Below are 26,462 nucleotides of genomic sequence, written 5' to 3' on the forward strand. Positions count from 1 at the left end.
AGTGTAACACCTAAGATGTTGATAAGGACATTCAGATGACTGTGATATAGTGGCCATTCTATTAAAATGTATGCAGAAAATATGCCAAGGCTAAGCAAGATATTACTTATGTATGACACAGAATAGCTGATACTGCTAGGAGATGCTTTCCTTTTACATTTATTTGTTTCTTAGATTATGAACTTATCTTAATGCATGACAATCTTTAATTTCTGAGTGAAAACTGCAACTAGAATGGATATGTTTCTAAAGACAAAGGAAAAGAAGAAACAGGCAAAAAATCATGCTGCAACCCAACTCTATCTTCAATGCAGCATTAACAGTAAAACAAATAAAAATCTAGCAGCATTTTAGTGTTCATTCAGAAAATGCCATCTTAAAATCACTTAGATCTTCATTATTTTTTCAACATAGCAAACGTGTTTGCTTTTGCAGATGCTCTAACACAAACATTCACATTCCAGACCAATAAAAATAGCAATAGTTTGCAGTTATGACCACTAACACCATTTGTAGGCATGTGAAATCAAAAAAGATTAATCACACCATGTGAAGCAGGCAATACACTGATTTCTAAATTATTCTGCAACTTTAGGTCTAGACCCTCCTGGTAGGAAAATACTAACATCCTGCAGTTGCACAAGAAATTGTACATTCTCAAGGAGATCCAATATGGTATATTACTTCTGTGTCTGGAAGTCAACGTCCGCCTTCGGTTTCTATGAACAGTTTCCACCAATAACATGTGACAGGGTGAAATGTTTTCTGCATCACTCCTCATTCTGCATCTGCTATACCAGCTCATCAGTAGCAAAAAGCTATCTCCATCCACCTTACATCAGCGGACGGTAGCAGTTCAAATATTTTCCTTTCTTCTATTGCCTATGCCCTATTAAATGTGGACACCCCCCACACACACATCTTACTTCCTTAGAAGTAGGAAGTCCTCATTCTAGGCTAGACTCACTTAAGAAAATGAAAATTCTGACGACAAGGTCTCCCTTCTTTGTACTTTCTTAGGTTATCATCCCTGAATGCACCAGGTACACTATGTCCTCCTCTGCCCATCCCCTAATAAGGAGGGGACTTGTAATAAGACACCAGAACAGACAGCCCAAGTTGCTGGATGTGCTGTGTCTTCAGGAAGAAGTCTGAAACCAAGTCTATGTGGTCTTTATGAGAAGCAGCATGATGGAGTGCTGGCCTGTGGAGGCAACTCTACCACCAAACTGGCAGCCTCTGCCTAATGAGGAGGGAGGCCTCCCTGCAGGATCCATGTTGCTAGAGCTCTGGGTCTCTTACAGAACTCCTGCAGAGGCTGTGAGGTGCTGGTCTGGGGATCTTGGTTGGCTACTGGTGTCTAGGAGAGACTCAGGCCTGGAAAAAAATATGCATCCAGCTCTTGGCACTGCAAAACATGCCCTGGAGAACTCACTACAGGAAGAGAGCTTGTGAAACAGTGTGCAATCATGGATTTGGCTGTGGAATGGAGCTTGGGATCAGCAGAGAGAGAGAAAGAAATACAAGAGATGGGAATCCTTGACATGAACATCCTAAAGGAAAAAAAAAAAAAAAAACACTCTAAGGCAAAGGCAAAGATCATGAAAAGATTCAGAGGTCTCAGCAATGGGTTCCCATGGGAACCAATCAGCCAGCATCGGCTATGGGGCACCTCTGGGTACTTGGTTTTTGTGCACAATGGCTTGGCTGAGGAAGTGAGGCCTGGCTGACCAATGCACGGGACTGACATTTACGAGATCAGAATTCTGTTCTGGCAAGTGCCCTCGACTTGCTGGGCAAGTCATCTGGTATGTCTAGCTTTGGTTTCTTCATTTTCAAAGAAATGTGTGAAGTGATCATCACATGTTCCCTACGGCCTTTCCCTGTATCTCTCTTCTATGACTTGAGGGATGCACCTTGTCCTAGACAGCTCAAGCTGCATAACAAAGTAATGTAGACTGGGCAGCCAAAATAATAGAAATCCATTTTCTCACACTTCTGGAGGCTAGAAATCAATCAGGGCACTAGCATGGTCAGGTTCTGGTGAGAGCTTGCTACTGGCCTGCAGAGAGCTGCCTTCCCACTATGTCTATGGATGGCCCTTCCTCAGTGCATGTGAAGATAGTGAGAGCTCTCTCTGCTTCTCTCCTTATGAGGTCGCTAGTCCTAATTGATTAGGACCATATCCTTATAACCTCATTTAATTTTGATTACCTCCTAAAAGTCCTATCTCCAAATACGGTCACATCAGAGGTCCACATATTAATTGGCGGGAGGGCACACGATTCTGTAGCTAGGCCACCTGAGGCTATGCTGCTTAGAGGCAGCAAACGTTTCTCCAGTGGTTCATTCTTCCTCTCTCAGGGCCAGACACTCAAGAGGGGTCAAATGCTGAGTCTCAGGGCATCCATGAAGCCGGGCTGGCCATGAGGAAGAGAGTCAGGAGGCTCTGTGCTGTCAGATGATGAACCACATAACCCATGCTCTCAGCAGGTCAGACCAGCACATTTCTCCAAAGAAGCAAGAACTGGAAATGGGTCAAGTAGGCAACTGAAGGGGAAGCTGGAAGTCAAGAGCCTGGTTCTGAAGCATATAGGCTAGGAGAAAGAGGACATATGGTCAAGGCAAGAAAGTAAAGAGGCAGAAATACCAGACTGGGGATATTCCATATATGTACATATATACATACATACATGCATTAGCCTAGGAATGATAACTTTAAAATTTTTTGTGAAAGGAGTCCCCCAAAAGAGTCTGTATTCTTCATATAATTTCCCCCTCACTCTTCTATCTCAAATTTTCACCATATTTGCCACATGGACTATGGGTTTTACTGGCTTGATTTCCTCCATCTACCTCCATCTGAGATTCACAGATCACATATCTATAATAGGTGACAGGGTTCAAACAATGTCATTCAGGTCCTATGCCATGAAGCCCTGGTTTGGGAATGTTCTGAGAGTCAACGCATCTCAGACACAGAGAAGACGTGTTCTAGTTTAACGTGGCTTCCTAGAGTCTCCCCCTCCTGCCCAAATCCCTCTGTCCCAGACAAACCCAAGGAAAATGAGAGAAAAGAAACATACTAAAAATAAGAACTTGAACAATCCTTGAATGATAAAAGGCAGAGAAAGCAACTATCACAGAGAGAAGTTCACAAACCGGGGAATGGAAAGTGTCATGAAAAGTGCCCGTGCCAAGAGGTGGATGAAGGTAGAAGCCACATGGCATTGGTTACTCCACTGTAGTGGGAACAGCCACACATATTAAGTCTCTATGCTAAGCAGTGAGACATGAAGTGTCTGACTTAAGGCTGGAGCAGTGAGTATGGAGGATTGGGTCCAATATGCAGGGTAGAACTCACAACGCTGGTGATTTGGGGAGGATAAGAGATCACCCACAGCCAAGACCAAGTGTGCAGCCCCACAGCACCTTCCACTCCTTCCCCATTATTACTGAACGCAACACACATCCCACAAGCAGCACCTCCTGCCCACCTCCTCCATCCAAACGCACAAACACATGCACCAGGTAGTTTGATGGGAAATCACTTACAGACATGTGTTCAATCAGGAATCACCACATGATTCACAAAGACCAATATCATGGAATTCAAATGAAGAAATAAGAGGCTCAAAAGACAGAAAAAATGTAAGAGGAATCAAGGCTAAAAGAGGAATGAGAACAGGACTAAGTTAGTTTCATATCTACAAAAAGATACAGAAAATCACCACACTTACAAACAAGAACAGGAATTATGAGCTAAGCACAGAGGGTCATGAAAAAAATATCTACTTACAAATCTTGGAAATGAGAAACACACCCAGGGCTGCGGTATTAGGTGATTTACCAAAGTGATCATGAGATGAAGCAGAGGAAGAGGAGAGAAAAAAATATAAAAAAATCCCCATCCATACAGTGACAGAGTAGTCTGTGGCTCCTGGATATTCTTAGTAAAAAGGAAAAGTAAAATAAAACCACTGAGAAAGGACATAGGGATTCTAGGCTTAGTGTAAAAAATTTCAATTACACTATTTTTAAAAAATAATAAAAAAACCAAACTGTTTATTTAGAATTTACCACACGGGCATGATTACCCACACAAAATAAGTGTCAGGAGTTCCCTGATGGAGTTGGTCCAGAAGAAGACCAAAAGGAAGGGGAAACCTGCAGTTCTGGCAGGATCTAGGAGTAGGAAGGAGAGGAAGAGGGAGAGTGATGCACAATTTGGAGAAAGGACAACATACAACGGACACTCCATGTTTGGGGAGGCAGGGGAAATGACAAGTATTTTCTTAAGAGATGTTTTGCTAAAAATTGGGCAATTTTGAAGATGTAACTCCAACTATGAAAAACGTAATAGATTCATCTATCTGACGAAGTAGGGAACCTCGTGGAACTTTATGGGAAAGGAGTGAGAGGATAAAAGATGAATCATGATATTGGTAAAAACAAGCCATGAGCTGGATCAGGGAGCGGGTGGGCAGGGAAACCAGCTAAGCAATTCTTGCACTACCACAGGACCAAGCTCAAAAACATGTGCAAGAATAAAAAGCAGCCAGGCTTACATGCGCATTCCTAGAATCCTAAAAAAGACAATTCAATTCCAAAATGCACCATGTATTTTTCACCTAATCTTTGACAATATTTACTGCCTTGTGCCTCGTTTTATTTTTCTGTTCCCTTTTTCATTTCCTTCACAGATGAACACACAGTCAGACAGCTCAAGTGTGATAAGCACCCAACTGAGACTAAACATTTGCTCTTTTGTGCACGCCTAATGATTTCCATCTTGGCCTCCACTGTGTTAAGTTTATGAAACCTATGCTTCTTATCACTGGTATCAGCATTTTCATTTTTCTGCCAGGGGAGAATGCCATAAAATTGTACAACATAGAGTTGTACAAACTCTACTATACTGACCAAGCAGGCAGGCTCCAGAAACCAAGCTGCTGCCTGGCCAGCAGCACTGCCAGGCAATGGCTCACTCAACCGGGGGGCCACGCAGGAGCATGTCGGGTTTGCATGGTTTCCGTATAGTCACTGCGGACCATGGATTGTGCAAGAGTGGAAGATGCCAAGATTGAGGATCATCCTCAGAGGAATCAGACCTTGGCTAACGATGAGATAAGGGACACACCAAATAAAGATAACAGAGCACTGTGGTTTATAGAGTATATGCTGCGAGTTTGAGAAAAGCAAGACTAGACTGAAAAATGATGTCAACATTTGAGGACAGAGTATTTCCCATGCTCAAGAAAGTCTGATTTCCCCCTCCTCTCCCCTTCCCTCCCCTTTTCTCCTCACCTCTTCTCATCTTTCCATTCATTTACTCCTGGGTGCATTACGTCACCCTGCAGACTAGATCACCTACTACGTGAACCAGTGATCTCTGCCCTCACGAGCTCACCTTTAGTGCAGAAAAAAAGCTATCACATGATGTACACTAGTGGCTGTGAAACTGCTTTTCCAGATAGTAGAACCCTCTCTGCCAATGAAATCCTATATGGAAAATTTGTCAAGCTATAAAAGCTGTGTTGCTCCCTTAGGGATGGGAGGGTGTGGAGGGACTTGGAACCCAGGCCTATAATCCAGGATCATTCTCAGCCATTTACATTCTCTCTTTCTCTCTCCCTCTCTCTCCCTCTCTCTCTCTCTCTCTCTCCATCCCTTTCTTTCCCTCCTTTTCTCTCTCCTCTCTCCCTGTCTCCCTCTCTCTTTCTCTCTCCTCCCCCTCCCTCCTTATTTCCCTCTCTCTCTTCTCACTCCCATCTAAATAATCAAAGCTTGGAATAAGGGTTTTTAGGTTAGCCACATTTACTGAATAAAAATGAACATTTCTAATCCTTAATTTTAGAAGAGGAGGAGTTTATCCTTCCACATGTCTTCACCCACTGCATAAATGAAATCATAAATCAAATGTGGTCTTCAATTTTCTCTCTGCCTTGCACCTCATCCTCCCTTCTCAAAAGCACAGCTGAATTGTGCCCGAGATTCTATGGAAGGCCACCTCCCATGGCCTTCTGGAATGTTCTACCCCAGAACTGCAATGAGGGCTAGCATCTATTGAGCAGCGTCTGTGTGCCAGTTTCTGTGTTAGATGCTTAAAATACATCATCTCCAGTGACCCTTTGACTTAAGACTCACCAAGGACAGTTTAGGATTGGGATTGTCCAGATAAAGAGAAGCAGTTTCCGAGAGGTCTACTAAAGGGACCAAGGCCATCCAACTCCCGGGATTCAGCCCCAGCTCCACCTGGGCCTCATGTCTACCTGCTAGTGCCTGGTTACCTGTGTGCTGCTCCACGGCGGCTCGGCCTGCCCCTCTGCATCTCTTCATACCTCTCTCTCTCTCTCCCTCTCTCATACACACACACACACACACACACGCATGAGCGCATGCATGAACCTCCTCTGCTTGGAAATGCCCACTCCTGACATTAAGCGCTTTGCAAGCCCCTGTTTACTTTCTTCCCCTCCCTGCCTGCTGTCCCAGGCTACAGCTGCTCCTGATGCCATGGTGCTACTGCTGCCAAAAAGCTGTTTTTCTTCCACTCTAATAAACATGTTTCTATTCATTTGTGAGTTGGTATGTTTCTTTATCTAATGGGCTCACACTATTCGAATATGTCCAGATAATGCGTTAACCCCTCCAAGGCTATGGCTTTCCAGAAACATGCTCTCCAAGTGCCAGCCTTCGCCTCAGACACATGGGCACCACTGTGCTCAGACTTAGTCCTGAGGGAGAGAAAGTGTCTTTGCAATGAGACACGCAGGTGAGTGGGGTGAGGGCATAAATGGAACATCTGCTTTCATTATCCTAAAGCAAATTTAGTGCCAATAAAAAGTGTTCAAGTGAGAAGATCTGAGGATGAAAACTGACAGTCAAAATTACAACCATACTGAATCCCACCTCCATGCCAGTGTCATCCTTTTTAATTTGGCTGTCTCCATTCTCAGGCTGAGCAGGGGACTCACACCCTCTCTGATCCCACTCACTGGCCCTGCTGGCTTTTCTTGAACCCTTGTGATATCAAGCACCACTGTCTTAAGTGATTTACAAATACCCACTCCTTTATTCTTCAAACCAGTCTTGTGAAGCACAGAGAGGTTAAATGATGCAATCAAGGTCACACAGCTGGTGAATGACAGATCCAGGGTCTGAACCCAGGGAGTCAGCCACAATGCCCTTCTGGTTACTGATCAAAAATACTTCACTGCAGGGATGCCTGGGTGGCTCAGTGGCTGAGCATCTGACTTTGGCCCAGAGTGTGACCCCGGGGTCCTGGGATCAAGTCCCACATTGGGCCCCCCTCAGGGAGCCTGCTTCTCCCTCTGCCTATGTCTCTGCCTCTCTCTCTGTTTGTCTCTCATGAATAAATAAATAAAATCTTTAAAAAAAATACTTCACTGCAGACATGTCCTGAGACCTAGAACCAATGGGGATTTCAAATTCCTTTCTAAATAAATCAATGATAAAAGGCCTGGTGTAGTGGCCAAGTATCCAAGTATCCAAGCTCTGCAGTCACTTCTTGCTATGTGACATTGGATTAGTTCCTGAACCTCTCAGAGCCTTGACTTCCTCACATTCCAAATAGGGATGAGAATAATACACCGGGAAGGCAGAATGAGGTAATTCAGTTAAGGTCAGGGACATAGTGACTAGCGGCCTGTACTGTGTAATAGGTGCACTCCCACTTGTCATTGATGATGTCCAGCACTGAATATGCAATACACAGGCAAGACTTTTTAGAAGGCTGCAGAGAAACGGAATCAGTCAAGACAGAAGGTAACACATTGAACGAATTCTTTTGGGGTGAATTTCAGCTCTTGACAACCACTGTTACATCTGCACTGCCAGTAGAAAGCTGAATATCTAAATGTTCACAGCAGTAAGGTGCTCTGAAGTAGGATCTCCCCTGTGGGCAGAGCATCTTAAAAGAAGACCCTTGTGCCTCCATGCCTCAGCCTCTGAGGTCTCTTCACATTGGTTCTTACCCATGTCCCCACCCTCTAGTGCATCCCTGCAACAAGCCCTGGGAACACCTACCTCATCAGGACCTCCTGCCTTTGTTCACCAAACTCTTCCCGACCCAGGATATAAGCCTGAGCTCCAGGCCCTACACGAAGGGCATCTGATCAATCTCCATTTCCTGTGTCTCAATTCCGTCATCTAACAGGACCATCTGGCTAAGTTTCAAACAACACAAATACCTGGGTTAGCTCTTAGGAGGTTACCAATAGAGATGTATTTTTTTTTTCCCATTCAAGGCAGATTGGATAATGCTCCTAAATTTCAAGTATGTGATTTGGTTTCCCCACTCCTGCCCCTTCCTCCTTCTTCTCTGAGTCACTCTTAAATCTAGATCAGATATTTTGTACTTAGTCCATTTGCTGGCCACCAGCACAGTCAAAGGGATGCTGACATTCCTCTAACTTACTGCAAACCAATCGTGCCTCCACCCATCCCCTCTCCTCAATGTGAAAGTTGTCAATATTACCCTCCCATACTAAAAGAATATTTTGAGTAGAAACAACATAATAAACACAAAGTTGCTTTGAGCTCTTCAGAGAAAGGATTTTGCATTGAAGTAAATTTGAAATCATTTGGCTATTTTCAGCAAATATGGCTCCAAACTGGAATCACCTGTGTTTATCCCTAGATGGTGTAGACAAATGGCTTTGTAGCTAAATCTACAACTTTGCTTAAAAAAAAAAAAAGTCAAGACAGCAAATCGCTAATCTATAGAGAGCACATGGCTATGTACCAAATCCCAAATCCTGTGTCCAACGGGACGCTGAGGCACAAGATTTTATTTTTGGTTTATTTTTATTGGGCAACCACCTCATTTGCTATTGTAAATAGACCCCAAGATTCCATGAAACTACTCTGGTAGGGGAATTGGCAGCTTCTATTGGAAAGGAATCCACCAATTAGGATAATAAGTCCAAGGAAAAGAAAGAACACAGTATTAACTGCCTTCTGTTACAGGAAACACCTGGACAACTTTGGTGCCGATGAATCCTCTACATGAAGTTTTGAAGCAAGTGTTTGCTTAATTTTGCAGGAATTGTTTTGGAAGGTTGAGTGGTAAGGGAAGAGAGAGTATGTCTTCATTGTTTCACATCATTTTATCCTTAGAAGGCCAGCCCCCTTCACAAACCCCCTCTCCCCACCATGCTCCAAGTAAGCACCTACAGGCTTGGTCCAGAATTCCACAATGGTTTTCTGTTGTATGGACACAGGTCCCTATGCTACACTAATTTGTTTGGTGATTAGATTTGCTTCATCCTTGGCCTTGGAAGGGCAAGGAGCATAGCAACAGGAGTTGACAAGACCTGAATCCAGTGCATGGATCTGTCCTTCATTTATTTGAGTCCTTTGAGTCATTTCCATGACCTAGAGAGTGAATCTTTGGCTCTGGAGTCAAACTATGTCTTGGATCAAATCTCATCTCCACCACTTATTGGGTGAATGACCTTGGACATGTTACTTAATTTCCAGCCTGAGCTTTTCTGTTGGTAAGTGAGGACCGTGACAGCTACACACTCATAGGCGAATGCAAAAACATTAACTTAAATTATGCATGCCCAGGATTTAGTTGATCATTATTTTTGTTGTGATTGATACATCATTGCAATTAGTGGTTTCCATCCAGTGCAATGCAAAACTATCAAATACTGCACAAATAAGCTGCGTAGAACTACAAAGGCAGTACTGTTATTATTTTTATTATGTGAGCCCTGAATTTAAGTCTATCTTAGAGGTGACAAGAGACATCATAAGAAAGGAATTACAGAGATCCCTCCTTTCACTTAGGAAGAGCTTTAAAATACCCAATATGGTTGAGAAATATACATTTGCAAAACATTACTACATGTTTAAATGAGAATTTACACACACGTGGACTCATTGAGCCCAGAAAATATGATTATGAAGACAGAGAATTAATTCTGCTATTTTCACCTGCCTCATAGAAGGAAGAGGGAGGGGAAGGAGGAAGCATCCAAATCAAATAACATTTCCTTCAACTATGATGCATGGAGTGAATAAGCGATTGACTTTTCCATTTGGTGCCTTAATTCCTGTCCGTCAGATTCCCTGCCATTTCTTGCCTGGAAATGTTATTATCTATCACTCCTCTGGAATGAACAGGACCAGGTACATCTCTCTGAATCTCGCTCCCCCCTCTCTTTCCCTGATAAGCTGGCAGGACTGGGGCTGTTGACAAGATTCACATTCTCACCTGATAAAGTGCCATTTACACTGTGAATGCCAAAGAGAGTGGTGGGGTGTAGACTCAAACACTATCTTTAAGGGGGAAGACACTTCCAGACTCCCAAACTTAGAATACTGGTGCCCAACAAGGTCGGGGTGGGTGGGAGAGAGGGTGGGTTCCAATTAGTATTCATACCTGTTCTTACTTGGTAAAATTGTGGGATCACAGCTTTGTGGATTAAGGATTAAGAGCAAATTTGGCTTAGTGAATATTCCTCCTCTGGATAAATGTCTGTTGAGGATTTAGAAAACACTGTTCTAAACCAGTGGGATATTTTCTTTACACGCCAATATTTTTTATTTCCTTTTAATAATGACATTAACTTCTATATAAAAGGCCCACTTTGTTGTTGTTGTTTTCCTCATCTGAAAGGTGAAGCTCTGCCACCAAATTTAATCAATCCTCTTGCCTCCCACCTCCGGGGAGACGGGGAGACGAGCACAGGGCCAACTGGTGCAATCTGTCGGCGACCCCACAAGCAAGGTCAGGCACATTACTCGGCCGACGTCTGCAGCACTGAATCCAATCTTCAGGGATCACAGTGCAATAAGCAAGCGGCATCCGTGAGTTCCTGACAATCATTTCTGAAATGGACTCAGCACTTGAGAAGGCGCAAGCACGGCTTTGCTCCTCGCGCTCCGATCACAGCTGTGGATGCAGGGTGAGCGGTGAGCAGCGGCCAGGCCTTAGCAGGAACTCTTCCCAGGAGCAAGACAGGAGCACCTGGCTCCCTGGCCAGTCCCGCTGGCAGCACGACAGCTCATCCTCCAGCACTGACTGCTTGTCCTGTCCGGGCTGCCAGAGAACCCCTGGGTTCCGCCATCCTCACCCCGGGGACACAAGACTCCATACCACAGGCAAATACTGACCCTAGACAAAAGGATGATACACAGAGAAGGGAAGATCAGCTCATTGTGGCCACCCCACTTCCTTCCCAGGTGGTCACCAGCAGCTCAGTGTTACCCGCAACTCCGGACTCTACGCAGACTGAAACTATAAGAAGCCACGGTAGTAGTGAGGGTGCAGATTCAGGATCCAGAGCCCACATATTCCAAACCCGGGCTCGAACCTGTATTAACTGTGTAATAACCTCTCAGGTGCCTTGGCTGTAAAATGGGAATAATCATAGCACCTGTCTTACAGAGCCGTTCTAAGGACTGAATGGGTTAACGCCTGTGAAACACTCAGAACTGTGCCTGGTGTGGAAGTGTCACTATCACTATTATTATTCTCATTATTATTGTTTACAGCTGAATAAAGAAGTATTATCTGTATTTTCCTACCAATATGACAGAAACTCAGATTATGTCACTTGGCCAAAGTCACAGGGCAAGGATTCGAACTGACACATATCTGACTCCAGAGGGCAAACGCTCAACCAGGAAACAAGACACCACTCCTGCTCAGCGTGAGCCAACCACACGTCACCAAGACATCCTTCTCATCCTTGGGCAAGTGGCATGACTCTCAATTCATCAGGTCTTGTGTATGGAGTTCCTGCTACCAGTAGGAGAAGTTAAGCATAAGAGGCACAGGACAAGGTAAATTGCTTAGAGTGTCTGTGGGGAAGCAAAACACATAAACAGGAAAAGAAAAACAATAAAAGCAGACAAATGGAGCCAAAAAAGAACAGTCGCTCAACAGCCATGGGGGCTCCCCTCTGTCACAGTCACCTCGCCCCATGGGCCTTCCAGGTGCCTGTGTGCTCCGTGGCTTCTGGCTGCAGGACCTTTGCTCAGGGGTAGTTCCGTATCCTCCCCTTTACTTAACCACCTGCTCTTCATGCCTAAAGTCAGTTGGGATGGTGCCTCTCGTGGAGCTTCTAGACTCCCCAGTCTAGGCTCTTCCCCACGTATGTCCTTCTAGGGCACATGCTTCTCCTTGAAGTCCAGATCTCATAGGTAAGCAATGACTTGTGGAATTGTGTTTATATCTGTCTCCTCACTTGATGATGACACCATGAAGGCAGGGGCAGCTTCTCCCTTGTTCCAACAGTGAGCACAGCACCTGGCGTAGAAGATGAATGAGTACAAATGCATCTCCTCAAGGGATAGAAGTGCCCAGCACGCCTCCCTCCTTCTCTGTGTCCTAGGAATCTACCTCTGGAATTTCCAGAGCACGAAAAATCTTGAAAAGGTGGGTTTGATTCACAATGGCTGTAGGATCAACTGTGGAAGGTTCTGCTGCTCCGGGAAAGCAGGGGCTGTGAAAACAGGCAGCTCTTTCAGTTTCGCTTCAGACCCAGGTTCTGCAGTTCTCTCCAATAGCCCTGACTTGGGCAGTGGGTCTCCAGCTCTTTGCCCCTGGCGGGGTATTATTAGCCAACCAATTTGCCTGCAAGCTCGCCGAACATCACAGAAAAGAGGAGCCTGTGTCTCCCCCTCCTGCCTTCCTGCCCTCCTCATTCACCTACCAACATTTTCTCTCTAAACCCTAAAGTCACCCAACTATGTCACACCATCAGTGCCTCGGTTAGGTAAATGCCACTGAGCAAATTTCCCATTGCCTTTGGGATAGCCCAACTTAGAAATCCAGAAAAGGTCAGTAGGGAAGCTGGGAGGGAGACACTGCATCTTTAAAAGCAACCTGGCGATCTCATGAACACTACGGGAAGAGCCCCACAGAAGGAGGCTCAGAAGTGGGATGGCAGTTCTCCGCCAAGGGCCGACCTCCAAAACTGGCAGCTCCCCCATCAAGCAGGTGTGTCAAAGAGACAAGAGCGTTAATGGCTCTCCTCCCGACTGAGCTGAACAGAACTGCAGGTCGCTCCTCGGTTTGTCTTTTCCTCCTGCCAGCTTCCTCATACCGCACCTCTGTCTGAAAACAGCGCCACACTGGCTTCCCCAGACAAGTCACAGCCCCACCTGTCATGCCACCACGACGTAAGTAAAACCTGGTCCCAGGCAAGTGTGATGGGAGCAATAAACATCTCTAGCGGCGCTGATCACCAGCGAGGTCACAGTCAAGGGCACACACCTCCCACTGGCTGCAGCTGCGAAAGAGACTTTATTGACTTCAAAAACAATGTTTTTTTGCAGGGACTTGATGCTTTGCTCACTGAAAGTGCTGCATCCTGTCTCCTCGTCTCTCAACTCTCCAGCCCTGCCTCCACCCAGCCCTGATTTGAGATTAGCCTGTTGTGGATAAAAGGCTCTAGGGAGCCTCCTCATGGATAACCAGCCCCAATGACACTGAGGGAATGAAGGGGAAGATGTCTACTCCCCTTTCTCTGCAGAAGTGCCCCATGCCCACGGGATCGCAGATGGTCTCCATTCCTGAGCCATCTGGTGACATCTTCTTCCAGGGGTCACTTGGGATTTTTTTTTTTCTGACATAGTTAATGTTCTGATTTTTCTCCTTTTTGGTCAGATGGGTCTACGTTGTTCTTTTGCTTTCCCGTCAGTAGGCATTTGAGGTGCATAGCCTTAAAGTCAAGAGGCTATAATATCACCTTTCCATGACGTTTTTCTTCAATCACATTTCCTATTATGTAGTCACATCTGAAAAACTGGATTCCCTTTTTTGGGGGCCTCCAAATTAACAACAAAATATGAACAAAAATCCTGAGCCACAAGATAGAAGTCCTCTCTTGAGCGGATTCGACTGAGTGTCGTACAGGGTCTGGGCTGACTCTTCAGTCGCCTCCCCACCCAGCACTGTGTACAAATGGGGGCTGAAGGGAAGAACCTCTGGCTGTTCTGTTTTAGCAGCTGCTCAAATAGAAACATCTCTTCAGTTGTGGAGACCAGAGTTTTTGTCAGTTTTATTTGTTGTTGTTGCTTGTTGCTGCTCTTGTGTGGTTTGGTCTGTTCATCTGATTTGAGGATGCTGGATGCTAATACTGAGACCAAAATGACTTCTTCTGGAGTTTCTCAGCTCCTGGGTCCCTGAGCCACTGTCACTGCCATCTGGACACAACCATCCACAAATGCCAAGCACGTTCACACTGCTTTCTCACACACGGCTTCTGAGGAACTCTGAAGTCATGACAAGAAGATGCACCATCCTCCACTCTGATGGTGGAAAGACTTTGTCCTTTTTCTCTTCCTGCTTCAGGAGGTAAACATGGACAAAGATACAAGGGCTTCAATGGCCCTGCTACTTGCCCTCAGGAGGCACTACTGGCCCCACTATCCTCAGCACCGAAGAATGGCACACTCATTCCCCACATGGAAGCTAAAGTTGGGTGTGAATCCAGAGATCTTTACAGAGCACAAAAGATAATCTGGTCTTTGAGGGAGGATCTTGAGCTCTGCTTGGGAGTTGGAGGGAGGGGCACAGGGACAGAAGCATGCCCGTGAGTGGGGGGGAGGTGTTGCTATTCCACAAATGTGCCTTCAGATTCAGCAGAAGAGAACAAGCCTCAGTATTGGTCAAGCAGTAGTGTGTTTTGAGACCCTTGTGTACACTTCTAGAACTCTGAGCTCATCCAAAAGACAGATAGAGAAGGAATGGCCTCCTCCTCCTCCTGAAAGCTGAAATGTAGCTAAGGAGTAGGTGTGTACACATAAACCTAGGTGCACACACACCGAGGTTCACACAGCCACAAAAATACCTAATACAAACTAATTAAGAATCAAATGCTAGGTCAGTATAGGAAGTGAGAACATTAGGATAATACACCTGAGACATCATACAATCAGTGCACCCCACTCTGACCTCAAGGGGAGCTTGCATTCTGGTCAAGGATGAATGGGAGTCCTCAAGACCATCCTGAGTACCTGAGTAGTCCCCTGGGAAAGATTGTTCTCTTCTCTTGGTGACAGAGTAGTCTGCGAGGAAACAGGGTGATCCAAGAGAAGGAAGTCTGCCAAAGACATGAGCCTGCAGCCAGACCTGCATATTGTCCAGCCCAGATCACTAGGGTCAAGAATAGAGGTGTGGCTCTGTAACTGGTATTTTCCCAAGAATTTTAGTGATGACCGAGTTCTGTCAGACTCCCTAGTTTCAAGGTCTGAAGATTCTGTTTCGGGAAATTTGGAATTCTGGCTTCCAAATAAGTAATGGGGGTTGAGACCAACCTTTTAAAGGAATTGGTGGATGGCATCCAAGGTGGAAACACTGCTACCCAAGTATTTGCAAATAAAGTATTCAAAGGGAGTATTCAGGATTCAGCACCAGGCTGCCCTGGATACTTAACTTGAAATTCAGCTTCAACACCGAAAGATTATTTTGTTAATTGGATAAAGTTCCCTTCTTGAACATTTGGTATCAGAATCTTGCTCATCTTGCCTAGAATGGCTGATGTCTACTTCAGACCCTAGTCCACAAGAGCATAGAAGTCTGGACTCAGGCAAGAAAGTTAAGCAGAAACTTGGGAAATAGGCAGACGTATGTTCCAATTCCTGATCTGTTACTTCTTCATCAATGACCACAGACACAAAACAGTCTCTGAGCCAGGATTCCATATGTAAAATTGGGATAATCATGTGAACCTCCTAGGCTACTCTAAGGATTAAATGAAATTGATCTTAATGTTATTTCTTTTTTTTCTTTTTTAAAAGATTTTATTTTTTATTTATTTATTTATTTATTTATTTATTTATTTATTTATTTATTCATGAGAGACACAGAGAGAGAGAGGTAGAGACACAGGCAGAGGGAGAAGCAGGCTCCCTGCAGGAAGCCTGTCATGGGACTTGATCCCCAGACCTGGGATCACACCCTGAGCCGAAGGCAGATGCTCAACCACTGAACCTACCTCCCAGGCATCCCCTTAATGTTATTTCTGACACAGAGCCTTGATCTGAGGTAGTGAATGGATAATGATGGATGAATGGATGGATGTATGGATGAGTAGAGAGAGAGAGTGAGCAAGCACTCAATGATCCTTTCTGCTTCATATCACAAGGACCCTTCTCCCCTCTCTAAAGAGTACCTTGTATCCATCCCACGTGCTGGTCAGAAAGACATGGAGAACACAGAGAAATGCCATCTGGGAATGATCTATTTTCTGTACTCAGCATGTTCCTGGAAACCTGTTGTCCCCAAGAGAACAGGTGAAAGCCTGACACTGTCAAAAAAAAGTTGGAAAGCTTGCTGCTTAATTTTTTATTAATGATATTAAAATTTCTTTGCATAAGTCATTAATCATTAGGTCATATGAAAGGCTTATGTTTATTCAGAGAATATAATAACTCACAGCAGTAAGCATGCACGTTTCCTCCATTGGCCAGTAGAAGTGCTGTGTTGTTATATAACAGAATAGATTTGTTTTTCTTTCTTCCTATTTATTTATTTAGTCTCACTTAGAACAGTTAGTTCAATTTAACCAACATTTATTGAGTGTCTCTGACAAAGATAAATATAATATGGTCTCTGCTGTAGAAAAGCTCAGAGTGATAACAATAATGACAAAACAGTGAGAATTGTCACTATTTCTTGGGCAATCACAAGGCGCCTATCTCTTTGCAAAGCACTTCACGCACATTATCTTATTTATCTCATTTAATACTCAAACCATCCTATGAGGTAGGCACTATTATTATCCTCATTTTGTGGAAATGGAGGGTTGGATACTTTGAGTAGCTCATCCAAGTTCATGGTTATAGTTGGGTGGGGGAGACAGACATATAAAATTTCACTTCAGTTTCTTAACTTTATACAAGCAACTATATTTCTATACATAACGTGTACAGGACCAGAACAGCAGTATTCTCTGGCCATTTTATTTTTTTTCTTCCACAACACTTCTATGGACTCTCTGATGGAGTCTCAGAGACAGTGGCTCTTCAGAAAGAGATCAGAAAAAGACATGGCCATATAGATTCCAGAGAATCTATCAAGAAAGTGAAGGGAGATCCAGGGCCACTAAGATGTGGGGCTACCACACTGCATCATAGGAAAAGAGAAGAGAGCAGGAGAGTAAATCTCAACCCCATTACTGTTGGTCCATGTTAAGAAATGTGTTTAAGGAAGCTCCTGAGTTCGATGTATACAATGGAATATTGCTCAGCGATTAGAAATGACAAATACCCACTATTTGCTTTGACATAGAGAACCTGGAGGGTATTATGCTGAGTGAAATAAGTCAATCAGAAAAGGACAAACAGTATATGGTCTCATTCATTTGGGGTATATAAAAATTAGTGAAAGGGAATAAAGGGAAAGGAGAGAAAATGAGTGAAAATATCAGTGAGGGTGACAAAACATGAGAGACACCTAACTCTGGGAAATGAACAAGGGATAGTGGAAGGGGAAGTGGGTGGGGGGTTGGGGTGACTGGGTGATGGGCATTAAGGGGGACACTTCGGGATGAGCACTGGGTGTTATGCTATATGTTGGCAAATTGAACTCCAATAAAAAAAAAAAATTAAAAAAAGGAAGCTCCTATCTCTGAACTGGCTGCACTCCAACTTGGAAGTTAAGTACATTCCAAACATTTTTTGTTGAATTGTATTTAAGGAACAGAGTGGGTGAGCTATAGAAGAGGATATTAAATAGCTATTGAAATCATGAGTCTGGGGCACCTGGGTGGCACAGTTGGTTAAGTGTCTGCTTTCAGTTAAGGTCATGATCCCAGGATCCCGGGATCAAGCCCAACGTTGGGCTCCCTGCTCAGCAGAGGAATCTGCTTCTTCTTCTCCCTCTGCCTCTGCTCATGTGCTATCTTTACCTTGCCCACTCTCTCAAATAAATAAATTAAAATATTTTTTTAAAAAAAGAAATCATGTGTCTGAGAAATAATTACTCACATAGGAAATCAAAATATTCTATGTGTAAAAGAAGCTAAATATAAGGAAAAAAATAATAATTTCAGATATCTCTAGGTATAGAATATAAACTGAAAATGTTATCATTTTCAGTTCTTAAAGGTTGACTGTTATCAACTTTTAAAGAACATCGTCCAATCACAGATACATTTGTGAGGGCAAATTCCATTATGCTCATCCCTGTCCTCTCCTTTCTCTCTTTGACTGTCCCCTTCACATTTCTTTCCCTTCCCAGCAACACCATTAGTACCACCTTTTATCTCACTTTCTTGACAAAGCAACTGCTTTACAGAGTTGCTGCTGCTTAACTCTTTAATGAATACAAAGAGATGCATAATTGTTCACCGGAATGGTATATTCACCAAAAAACAGAATGCAACTGACAACCTTCTAAGAAACTCTAAAGTTGTTAGTATAAAATGAAAATGACCTTTTCCCTTCATCTCACTGCAGACCTGTATTTCTAGTCAGTGCTTCATGACGACATACTTGGGAACGCAAGGAAACACCCACAATAACATGGGACAGCTTGGTTCTGTCTTGTTTCCCAGCCCTTCTCTGCTGTATTATTCATCTTCTCTCATAGCTGTGGGCCACCTCAAGGACATGGAAGTAAGAAAATATCTTGGTCCATGAGAAGATTCATAAAAGAGATACTATGGGATGACAATATTTAGGAGATGCATCCTCTCACTTAAGCTGACACACTTACTGATATCTACAATTCCTATTTCTTTTGGCCTCAGATTTCCTGCATAAGAAAGACAAAGTGTCTCATCTGCCCCGGTTTCCACATACTGCAGCAGGAACATAAATCTTACCAGGAAAAGGCTTTACATGTTCTTTAAAGATAGAGTCACACAAACAAAATCATCACTGGAGCCCTGTTATGGGCTGAGATTATGAGATACTGGGTGGTCATAAGCCATAGAACAGCCTCATAGTAGGTACTGCCTTAGGCCAGTTTCAAATATTAACACACATGCACACACATACACACACCACAGAGTCAGCATCTGTCTTTGTAAATGCTGGGATGGCAGCACTGCCACTTAATAAGACTAGAGCTTCTTTAACCAGGAGAATGGTTCTAGGACAGAGTGACATTGGCCAAGGGATATGTATTTCCCTAAACCAGAACTTTTTATTCTCTGTGTGACTCTTCAGTCTTAATACTCTCCTTCCCCCCACCAGACACCAGCCAATTCTGCTAGGATAACGCTAAGTCCAGACCTTCCCTGAATATCTGATACCATGACTGGTTTTCTCTGCCAGCCAGCTATGGGGAGAATAATTGAATCATGTGCTTGAACTGACCCAGAAGTAAGAGCCAAAGGCCACAATGGGTGACCACTTTCCAATCTTGTAGAAACTTATGTGAACCCAAATCAACAAACTGTGAAAATTGCCTGAGTCAGGGTTTATGGTTTCATGTAGGGGGACATATGCTTACTTCCCTGCACACTGGACTTTTATGATATTACAGCTCTGGATGATACAGGAAGGGAGTACGGTGAAGTCTAGACAACCAGCCAAAAGCATCCTCCCCCCATCTTTCTCAATATGCATGTAGTTCTTATTTTTAAAAGTGCCCTTGGTTAAGTGACATGTGATTATAACCATTCCTTTTGCTTTTGGCAAATCCATTAAATAGAATCCACATGGTTTCAAGTGGAAGAATTAGATCAAATCTTAAAACCGAATCCAGATCCTTGGTTGTCATGCAGGAATTTGTCAAGATACAAACCAACCAAAAACAAGCAGTAGCAAGAACATGACAGTAAAGACAGCAGTCCTCAGTGCACTGCCAAAAACAAATACCTTTCAACTATCTCTTGGCCCATGGAGTAATATAAAAGAATTTCTAAATTCTATTCTTATGTTCTAGCATCCTGGAATAGTCTCTACTTCTAGAACTCCTCCACTTTAATCTTGGCCTCTTCACACTTTTACTTACATAACAGAGGCACAAATCAAGTACCTAAGCCACTGTAGGAATAAGCTCAGTGAAAGGAAAAATGTTTAAAATATTTTGAGCATCACTTTTATGCCAGGCAAAGTCCTCTATGTTAGACAAAGTCTTAGGTGCTGGGAATATAAGGTAAACATGTGGACACTGTCCCTCTGGAGGTCTGATGCAGTTTTTGTTTGTGTAAAGAGTTCTTCAGCAGGAAGAAACATTTCTGGAGCCCCTGTAAAGAAGTAATTGACAAGTAGAAAGTAGAAATCTCTCTCAGGCATTTCCAGCTACAGTGATCATATTTGTGTTAGACATGTTGCTGTTCCCATTCGCGAACGCAGAGGCCATGGCTCCTTCCAAAAGAACAAGGAAAGGGGGCATGCTATTTGATGTCTAGGATCCAAGTAACACATAACGTCTAAGTCCTATTCTTTCCATTGATCTATTTTCCCATTCATTTGCCAATACCACACTGTCTTAATGACTGTAGCTTTATAATTAAGTCTTGAAGTTCAGTAGTGTCAGTCCTCCAACTTTGGTCTTTTCTTTTGGTATTGCCTCAGCTATTCTTTTACTTCTTCATATAAACTCTAGAATCCATTTGTTGGTATCTACAAAATAACTTGCTGGGAATTTGACTGGGAATGCACTAAATCTATAGATTGAGGTGGGAAAAACTAATATATTGTCAATATTGCCTTCCTATCTATGAACATGGAATGCATCCTGGTTTGTTTAAGTTCTTTGATCTTGGTCATCACATTTTGTAGCTTGTCTCATAGAGATCTTGCACATATTTTGTCAGATTTATGCCAAGGATTTCATTTGGGGGAATACTAATATAAATAGTATCCACTTGTTCTTTGCTTCTACATAGGAAAACAACCTAAGTTCTGACACCAAATGATTTCTTCACTGAAGTTCTAGAGTCAAACATGTAGATGCTTACTTCACTTGCCATTTGAAGCGTAAGAGAGAGATGGTATTGTGGGTGCCCTGCCACTCACCACCATTTAAAACACTGTATAACAATAAATACGGTAGATACAGGCAGGCCCTTATAATAATTAGGTTATAATCCTGGTATTCAGCTCCTAAATTGAAAAACTGAGTTCTAATTCATAGCAATTAATAAAAAATATTATAATGGAAGTTAGTATTTTAAAATTTATCAAGCTGCTACTATGTGCAACTTACCTAATCATGATGACAAGACAAATATTTTCTTCATTTTACACATGAGGAAACTAAGCCTCAAAGTGGTTCACTGATTTGCCTAAAGTCACACTGCTGATAAGCAACAGTGTCAGAATTTGTCCCTGGTGTCTTCTGGTTCTAAATTCCAGAGTCTTTCCACTATGACTCAGAATTTTCCAGTGATTCGGGAATAGTGGTGGGTGTTGGTCCAGCTTCCAACATCAGATGTATTCCTTTTTCTGCTCCCCTTTAACATGGAGAAACAAGAATCCTAAATCTTGGCTTTGCTAATGATTGCACATTCATACCCACTGAGTGACAGAAATGTATCTTGGAGAATTAGAATTTAATAATCCCACAAGTCAGCACATTAATGCCCAGAGACAAAAATAAAATGTATGACTGTCTAAATATGCTTAAGGTTATTCTGAATACATTTGAGAGGATTTGAAGAACTAAAGTCCTTTGCTATCAGCACTTTTGACTGAGTCTAGTGAATATCCTTCATTTCCACATTCTCATCTTCAGCTACATCCGGCTTCTCCTGTGTCTAGTTCTCTCCCATTGCCTGGCTTGCAAATTCAACAACAACAACAACAACAACAGCAACAACAACAAAACAAAAAACGATTCCATTAAAAAAATACCCTAATGCACATATTCCATTAAGAAAAATGAGAAAAAATAACCATGAAATATAGGCTGACATATACATTTTATTTATTTTTTAAATTTTATTTATTTATTTGAGAGAGAGAGAGAGAGCATGGGGAAGGGGGAGAAGGAAGAGAAAGAAGTAGAGATGAGGAAGGGCTCCATCCTGCGACCTAAGCTAAAGGCAAATGCTTAACCAACTGAGCCATCTAGGTATCCTTGAAATGTACATTTTAAACAAAGAAAGCCTCCAATCTAGATACGTGTAACTAAAAAAATGAATCCCCTCCAATCTAAATAAATGAAACCTTTTTCTTCTTAAATACTGGACATGGAAGACTCAAGCTTATTTATCTGATGAACCGAAGGGCAATACTAACTAACATTTGCTGGATGCCTTGACCATGTGTCAAGAATTGTGCTAGATACTTCCACAAATATGAACTAAGTAAGTCCTGGTCACTACAGTGGGACTAGTTATTACCTGTTTCCTATACCAGTAAGGAAAACTGGGTGCTCCAGTGACATGCTCAGGGTAATATAGCTGGCAAATGGTGAATTGACATCTGACTCAAAGTCTAAAGTCAAGTCTGTTTCCTTCTCTCAAGACATCAGCAGGTTAATTAGATCACCTATTGGCAGAAGAAAAGATTCCAGAGGCTGGCGAAGATGAGAACACAGGACACTTTGTTCTCAAATATTAACAGCTAAATAGTTTTATTACAGGCTGCCAACCAATCCTTACTTCCTGTCCTATAAGTTGGAGAGAGAGGGGATAGAGAAGCCACCTCAATATAAAAAGGTTTCAGAGAGAAAGGAGCGATGCCTAGGATCCCAGGACCAATTATTCATCTTTGATCAATATCCCCAATTTTTTTGTGCCACAGGGCCTTGTAGTCTTAAGTTAATATGAAATAAGAAATGCCCTCAGGTGTGCTAAAGAAGGTAAAAGCTCTTTTACTGCAAAATGTCTCCCAAAAGGGTCCACTTCTTGGTACATGTAACTCTCATTAGTCCTTCCTGTGAGTTGAATCTTTGGAGGTGCCCAGTCGGCCTCTGGTCTGTTAGACTATTTCATCTCACCCCTGAGCTCCGTATTGGCTGACTCATGGAAGTAATCCAGAAGTAGCAGTAGTGATGTACAGTCCTTCAGAAATATCCTTCTTCCCACTCCACCTCCATTCTAATCATCCATTTTTTCAGACTGGTAAATTGAGGCACAGAAATAATAAGGAATCCCTAACATTTGAATTATTATATATATATAAATATATATATAATATATACATATATATATAATTACATTCATGTGATTGCTTTAAGTGATCCTCATGAAAAAAAAACTGTTAGGTAAATATGGCAGATATTTTTGTCATTTACAGATGAGAAAACTAATCACGTGATTCACTTGGTCACACATGCAGCATGAGGGCATGACCGACTTGCACTGCTCATGCTTCTCCCCCAACTTCAGCCACTGATATGTGCTGTGCTCCCCCAAACCCCAGGCTGATGTGTGCCTCTGCTCTCCCCATGCCCACCTTGACACATGCCTCTGCTCCCCACACTCCTGTGGCTGATGTGTGCTGTGCTCCCTTTGGTTCAGGCCCCCTTTGGGACTCCCTGCCCCCAAGGTCGCCAGCTCTATCTGGCCCCTCAGTTCTATTTCCTCTGACAGCCTCGAGTAAGGCTTCTTTGCTCTACATCCCCTCGTCTCAGGTCCTTCTCACTTCAGTCCACCTGGATTCAGAGATGACAAATAGAGGAATATAGACAGGAATCTGTGATTAAAACTTATGAGGGACCTTCCCAGAGTCATGCACAGACTGAGAATTTGACAAACATTAATGAACAAAACAAAGACCCTGCTTTCAAGGAGTTTTTATGCAAGCAGGGAGAAACAGACAGCAAACAAAATAAATCAGTAAAATTGCATAAAATAGTAGAAGGCGATGATAGCTATAAAAAAAGGAAAAACTAGGGCAGGGTAAGAAAAAGGGAGATGGGGTGGGGGTGGGAAGCAGGGTAGGGGGTGGGGGCAGACTACTCTGTCATCGGTGGGGGTGGGCCTGCGGGAGAAGGGGAGGTGTGAGTGAAGTCCTGAAGGAGCAGGAGGCAGGAACCAGGAACGGGGGGGGGGGGGGGGGGAGTGTCAGTGGGAAGTGTCCCAGGTTGAGGCACTAGCTAGAGGAGGGAGCAAGGAGACCAGGATTGCTACTGTACCCTCTGAATGTCCTTGGTCAAAATAACCACCAGGTACAGGGCAAGTCTTGAAAAATGGGGCTCAAGAGAGTAACGTTTAAGAGAACAAAAAACAAGTCAGAAAAGTGAAGAACAGAAAATTGAGGTTCTGCGTAGGTCGAGTGCTGCTAAGGAGGAGCCCCCTCATTCTGTACCAGAAGGGGAGATGCCAAATGGGGATGGTGATGAGCAGAGAACACAGAAAAGATACACACACTTGGCTTCCTTTCAGGGTCCACCTTGCCTAGTCAGATGGGTGTGAACTGGACTAGGCTAAAGGGTATTCAGATAGCTGGCAAAATATCATTGCTGCGTGTGTCAGTGAGGATGGTTCTGGAAGAGAATAGCACTTGAACGGTAGGCTACGTAAAGAACCTCCATCCTCACCACCTCAGCCAGGCATCATCCAATCCAATGAGCACCAGAACCGAATAAAAAAGGCAGAAGAAGGGCCGAATTCTCTCTCTTCTTGAATAGGATGTCCCTCTTCTCCTGCTCTCAGACATTAGAGCTCTTGGTTCTAAGGCCTTCAGATTTGGTCTCAAATATATACCACCGGCTTTCCTGGGTCTCCGGCTAGTGGATAGCAGATCATGGCATACTTCAGCCTCTGTAATATCATGACCCAATTCGTAGACTATCGCATCTCACACATCCCTGCATGTCCTATCGGTTCTGTTTCCTTGGAGAACGCTCACTAATACTGTGAGCTTCCTTTGGAGTCAATATCCTATGCTGGGAAACTGCCTGAAATTAGTCTCAACACAGGAAATTGTGCCAGGGTTGCCAGGGATGACTAAAACCATGGTGGCATCAAGCATGGCCAGAGTAGAAGCAAGTGCTGATTGAACCCTGACCACAAGGCAGCCCTATGCTGAACACTACACACATGCACTCACTCATTCCTTTAAGAAGACCTATGGGGCAAGTCCTAATATCATCCCCTCCTTTCACAGTTAAGAAAAGCAAGCCTCAGAGAAGTGAGGGGACCCAAGGAGGAGCTGGATTTCAAATCTTTTGATTCATTTGTTGACAGGATGAGCACTGGGTGTTATTCTATATGTTGGCAGATTGAACACTTTTTGTATATATTTTATTGGAATTCAATTTGCCAACATATACTATAACACCCAGGGCTCATCCCGTCAAGTGCCCCCCTCAGTGCCCGTCACCCGGTCACCCCGAGTGCCACGTGGTCCTCAGGACAATAACAATTGCCAAATCACGCAACTAACTCTCTTCTCCTCACAGGGAGAAATCTTCACTCCATATTAAACACTGAGCCAGCGAAGGCATCTTGGAAGCATAGTTGGCCAAGGAATGCATGAGACAGTAAACGAGGTCAAGAGAGGTAGATGGATCGAAATCACCCTTTACACTCAGGGAAAACAAATTCACATTGCCTCCAGTCATGCACATTTGAACAGGATGCCTCAGAATCCCTAATGCAGGACGAGAATTCAGAGGGACCTGGAATCCAAGAAGAGCAACACATGCCAGAGGCGAGCTCCACTTCTTCACTGACACCATCATTCACGCAGGTAGAAAATCACTTCCCCTAGCCCCATGCATGTGCACACATGCACATTATGATATTCTGTTTGCAGATCTGCCTATTTACATAGTTAATTCGGGATCTGTTTGCAAGCACAAATTAGTTTGGTACAATTACTTTGTGCACGGACATAGAGTTATCCGCTTGAGCAGTTTAACAGCATGCAAATGGCTGCATCGTAGCATATGGCTGCCTATATATAATCACAATATTACCTGAACATATTAGTTACATAACAGTTACATTATAATTAGGGCTGCTTTTAAGCTATTCAAAAGAAAAAAATATTTTAATTAAATCAGCAAGGTGTTTTAAGTGGAGAGAAGTGAGAGACAGCGCTTATGATTCCCAGCATTCCGTCAACTGAAATGTGACGTGTGCGCCAGCACCTCTCTGGCTTCCATGTGGGGAGGAGCTTTTCTGGTAAAGCACTGAATATCATCTTCCTGTGACCTCACACCCAAAGAAGCCAAACTGGTCACAGGCTCGCCTGCGGGTCAACTTCAATCACAGAGTCACAGGCCACTGTCAGAGCTGGGAAAGACTCCACTGTTTCTGGTCCACATGACCATCATCCAGAAGAGCCAACTGAGGCCTGTGCAGGCAGGGGAGCAGACTCAGAATCACACAGTTTAGTGGAAGAAAAGGAAACCAGAACCCAGATTTCCTGCATTATGATGCTCCCTCTAGAATACCGTCCACATCACGACATGGCTATCATGCTTTGGAAGGGTGACAGAAATACCCCATTCACCCCATTTCTCCCAAATTAGGAATCCACACATATTAGACACTCAGACAATGAAGCGGCCTCACACATGTTGATTGATAAGTGATCAAAATAAGGGGTTAAAGAACTTATGA

The 26,462-nt window shown here is 43.4% G+C and overlaps 1 protein-coding gene and 1 long non-coding RNA gene across 8 annotated transcripts in view; both read right to left on the reverse strand.

Annotated features, from left to right (window-relative positions):
* LOC125755069 (uncharacterized) overlaps positions 1-21,263 on the reverse strand; it is a 30,700-nt gene extending 9,437 nt beyond the window's left edge. Inside the window, exon 1 of the long non-coding RNA XR_007410579.1 lies at positions 21,149-21,263. This is a non-coding gene — a long non-coding RNA (uncharacterized LOC125755069). The remainder of the gene's footprint in view (positions 1-21,148) is intronic.
* Positions 1-26,462, reverse strand: part of NTM (neurotrimin) — a 940,510-nt gene that overhangs the window by 249,452 nt on the left and 664,596 nt on the right. The gene's annotated exons all lie outside the window — the stretch shown is intronic.

Source organism: Canis lupus, chromosome 5, assembly GCF_003254725.2.
Source record: "Canis lupus dingo isolate Sandy chromosome 5, ASM325472v2, whole genome shotgun sequence".
Lineage (NCBI taxonomy): Eukaryota > Metazoa > Chordata > Mammalia > Carnivora > Canidae > Canis > Canis lupus.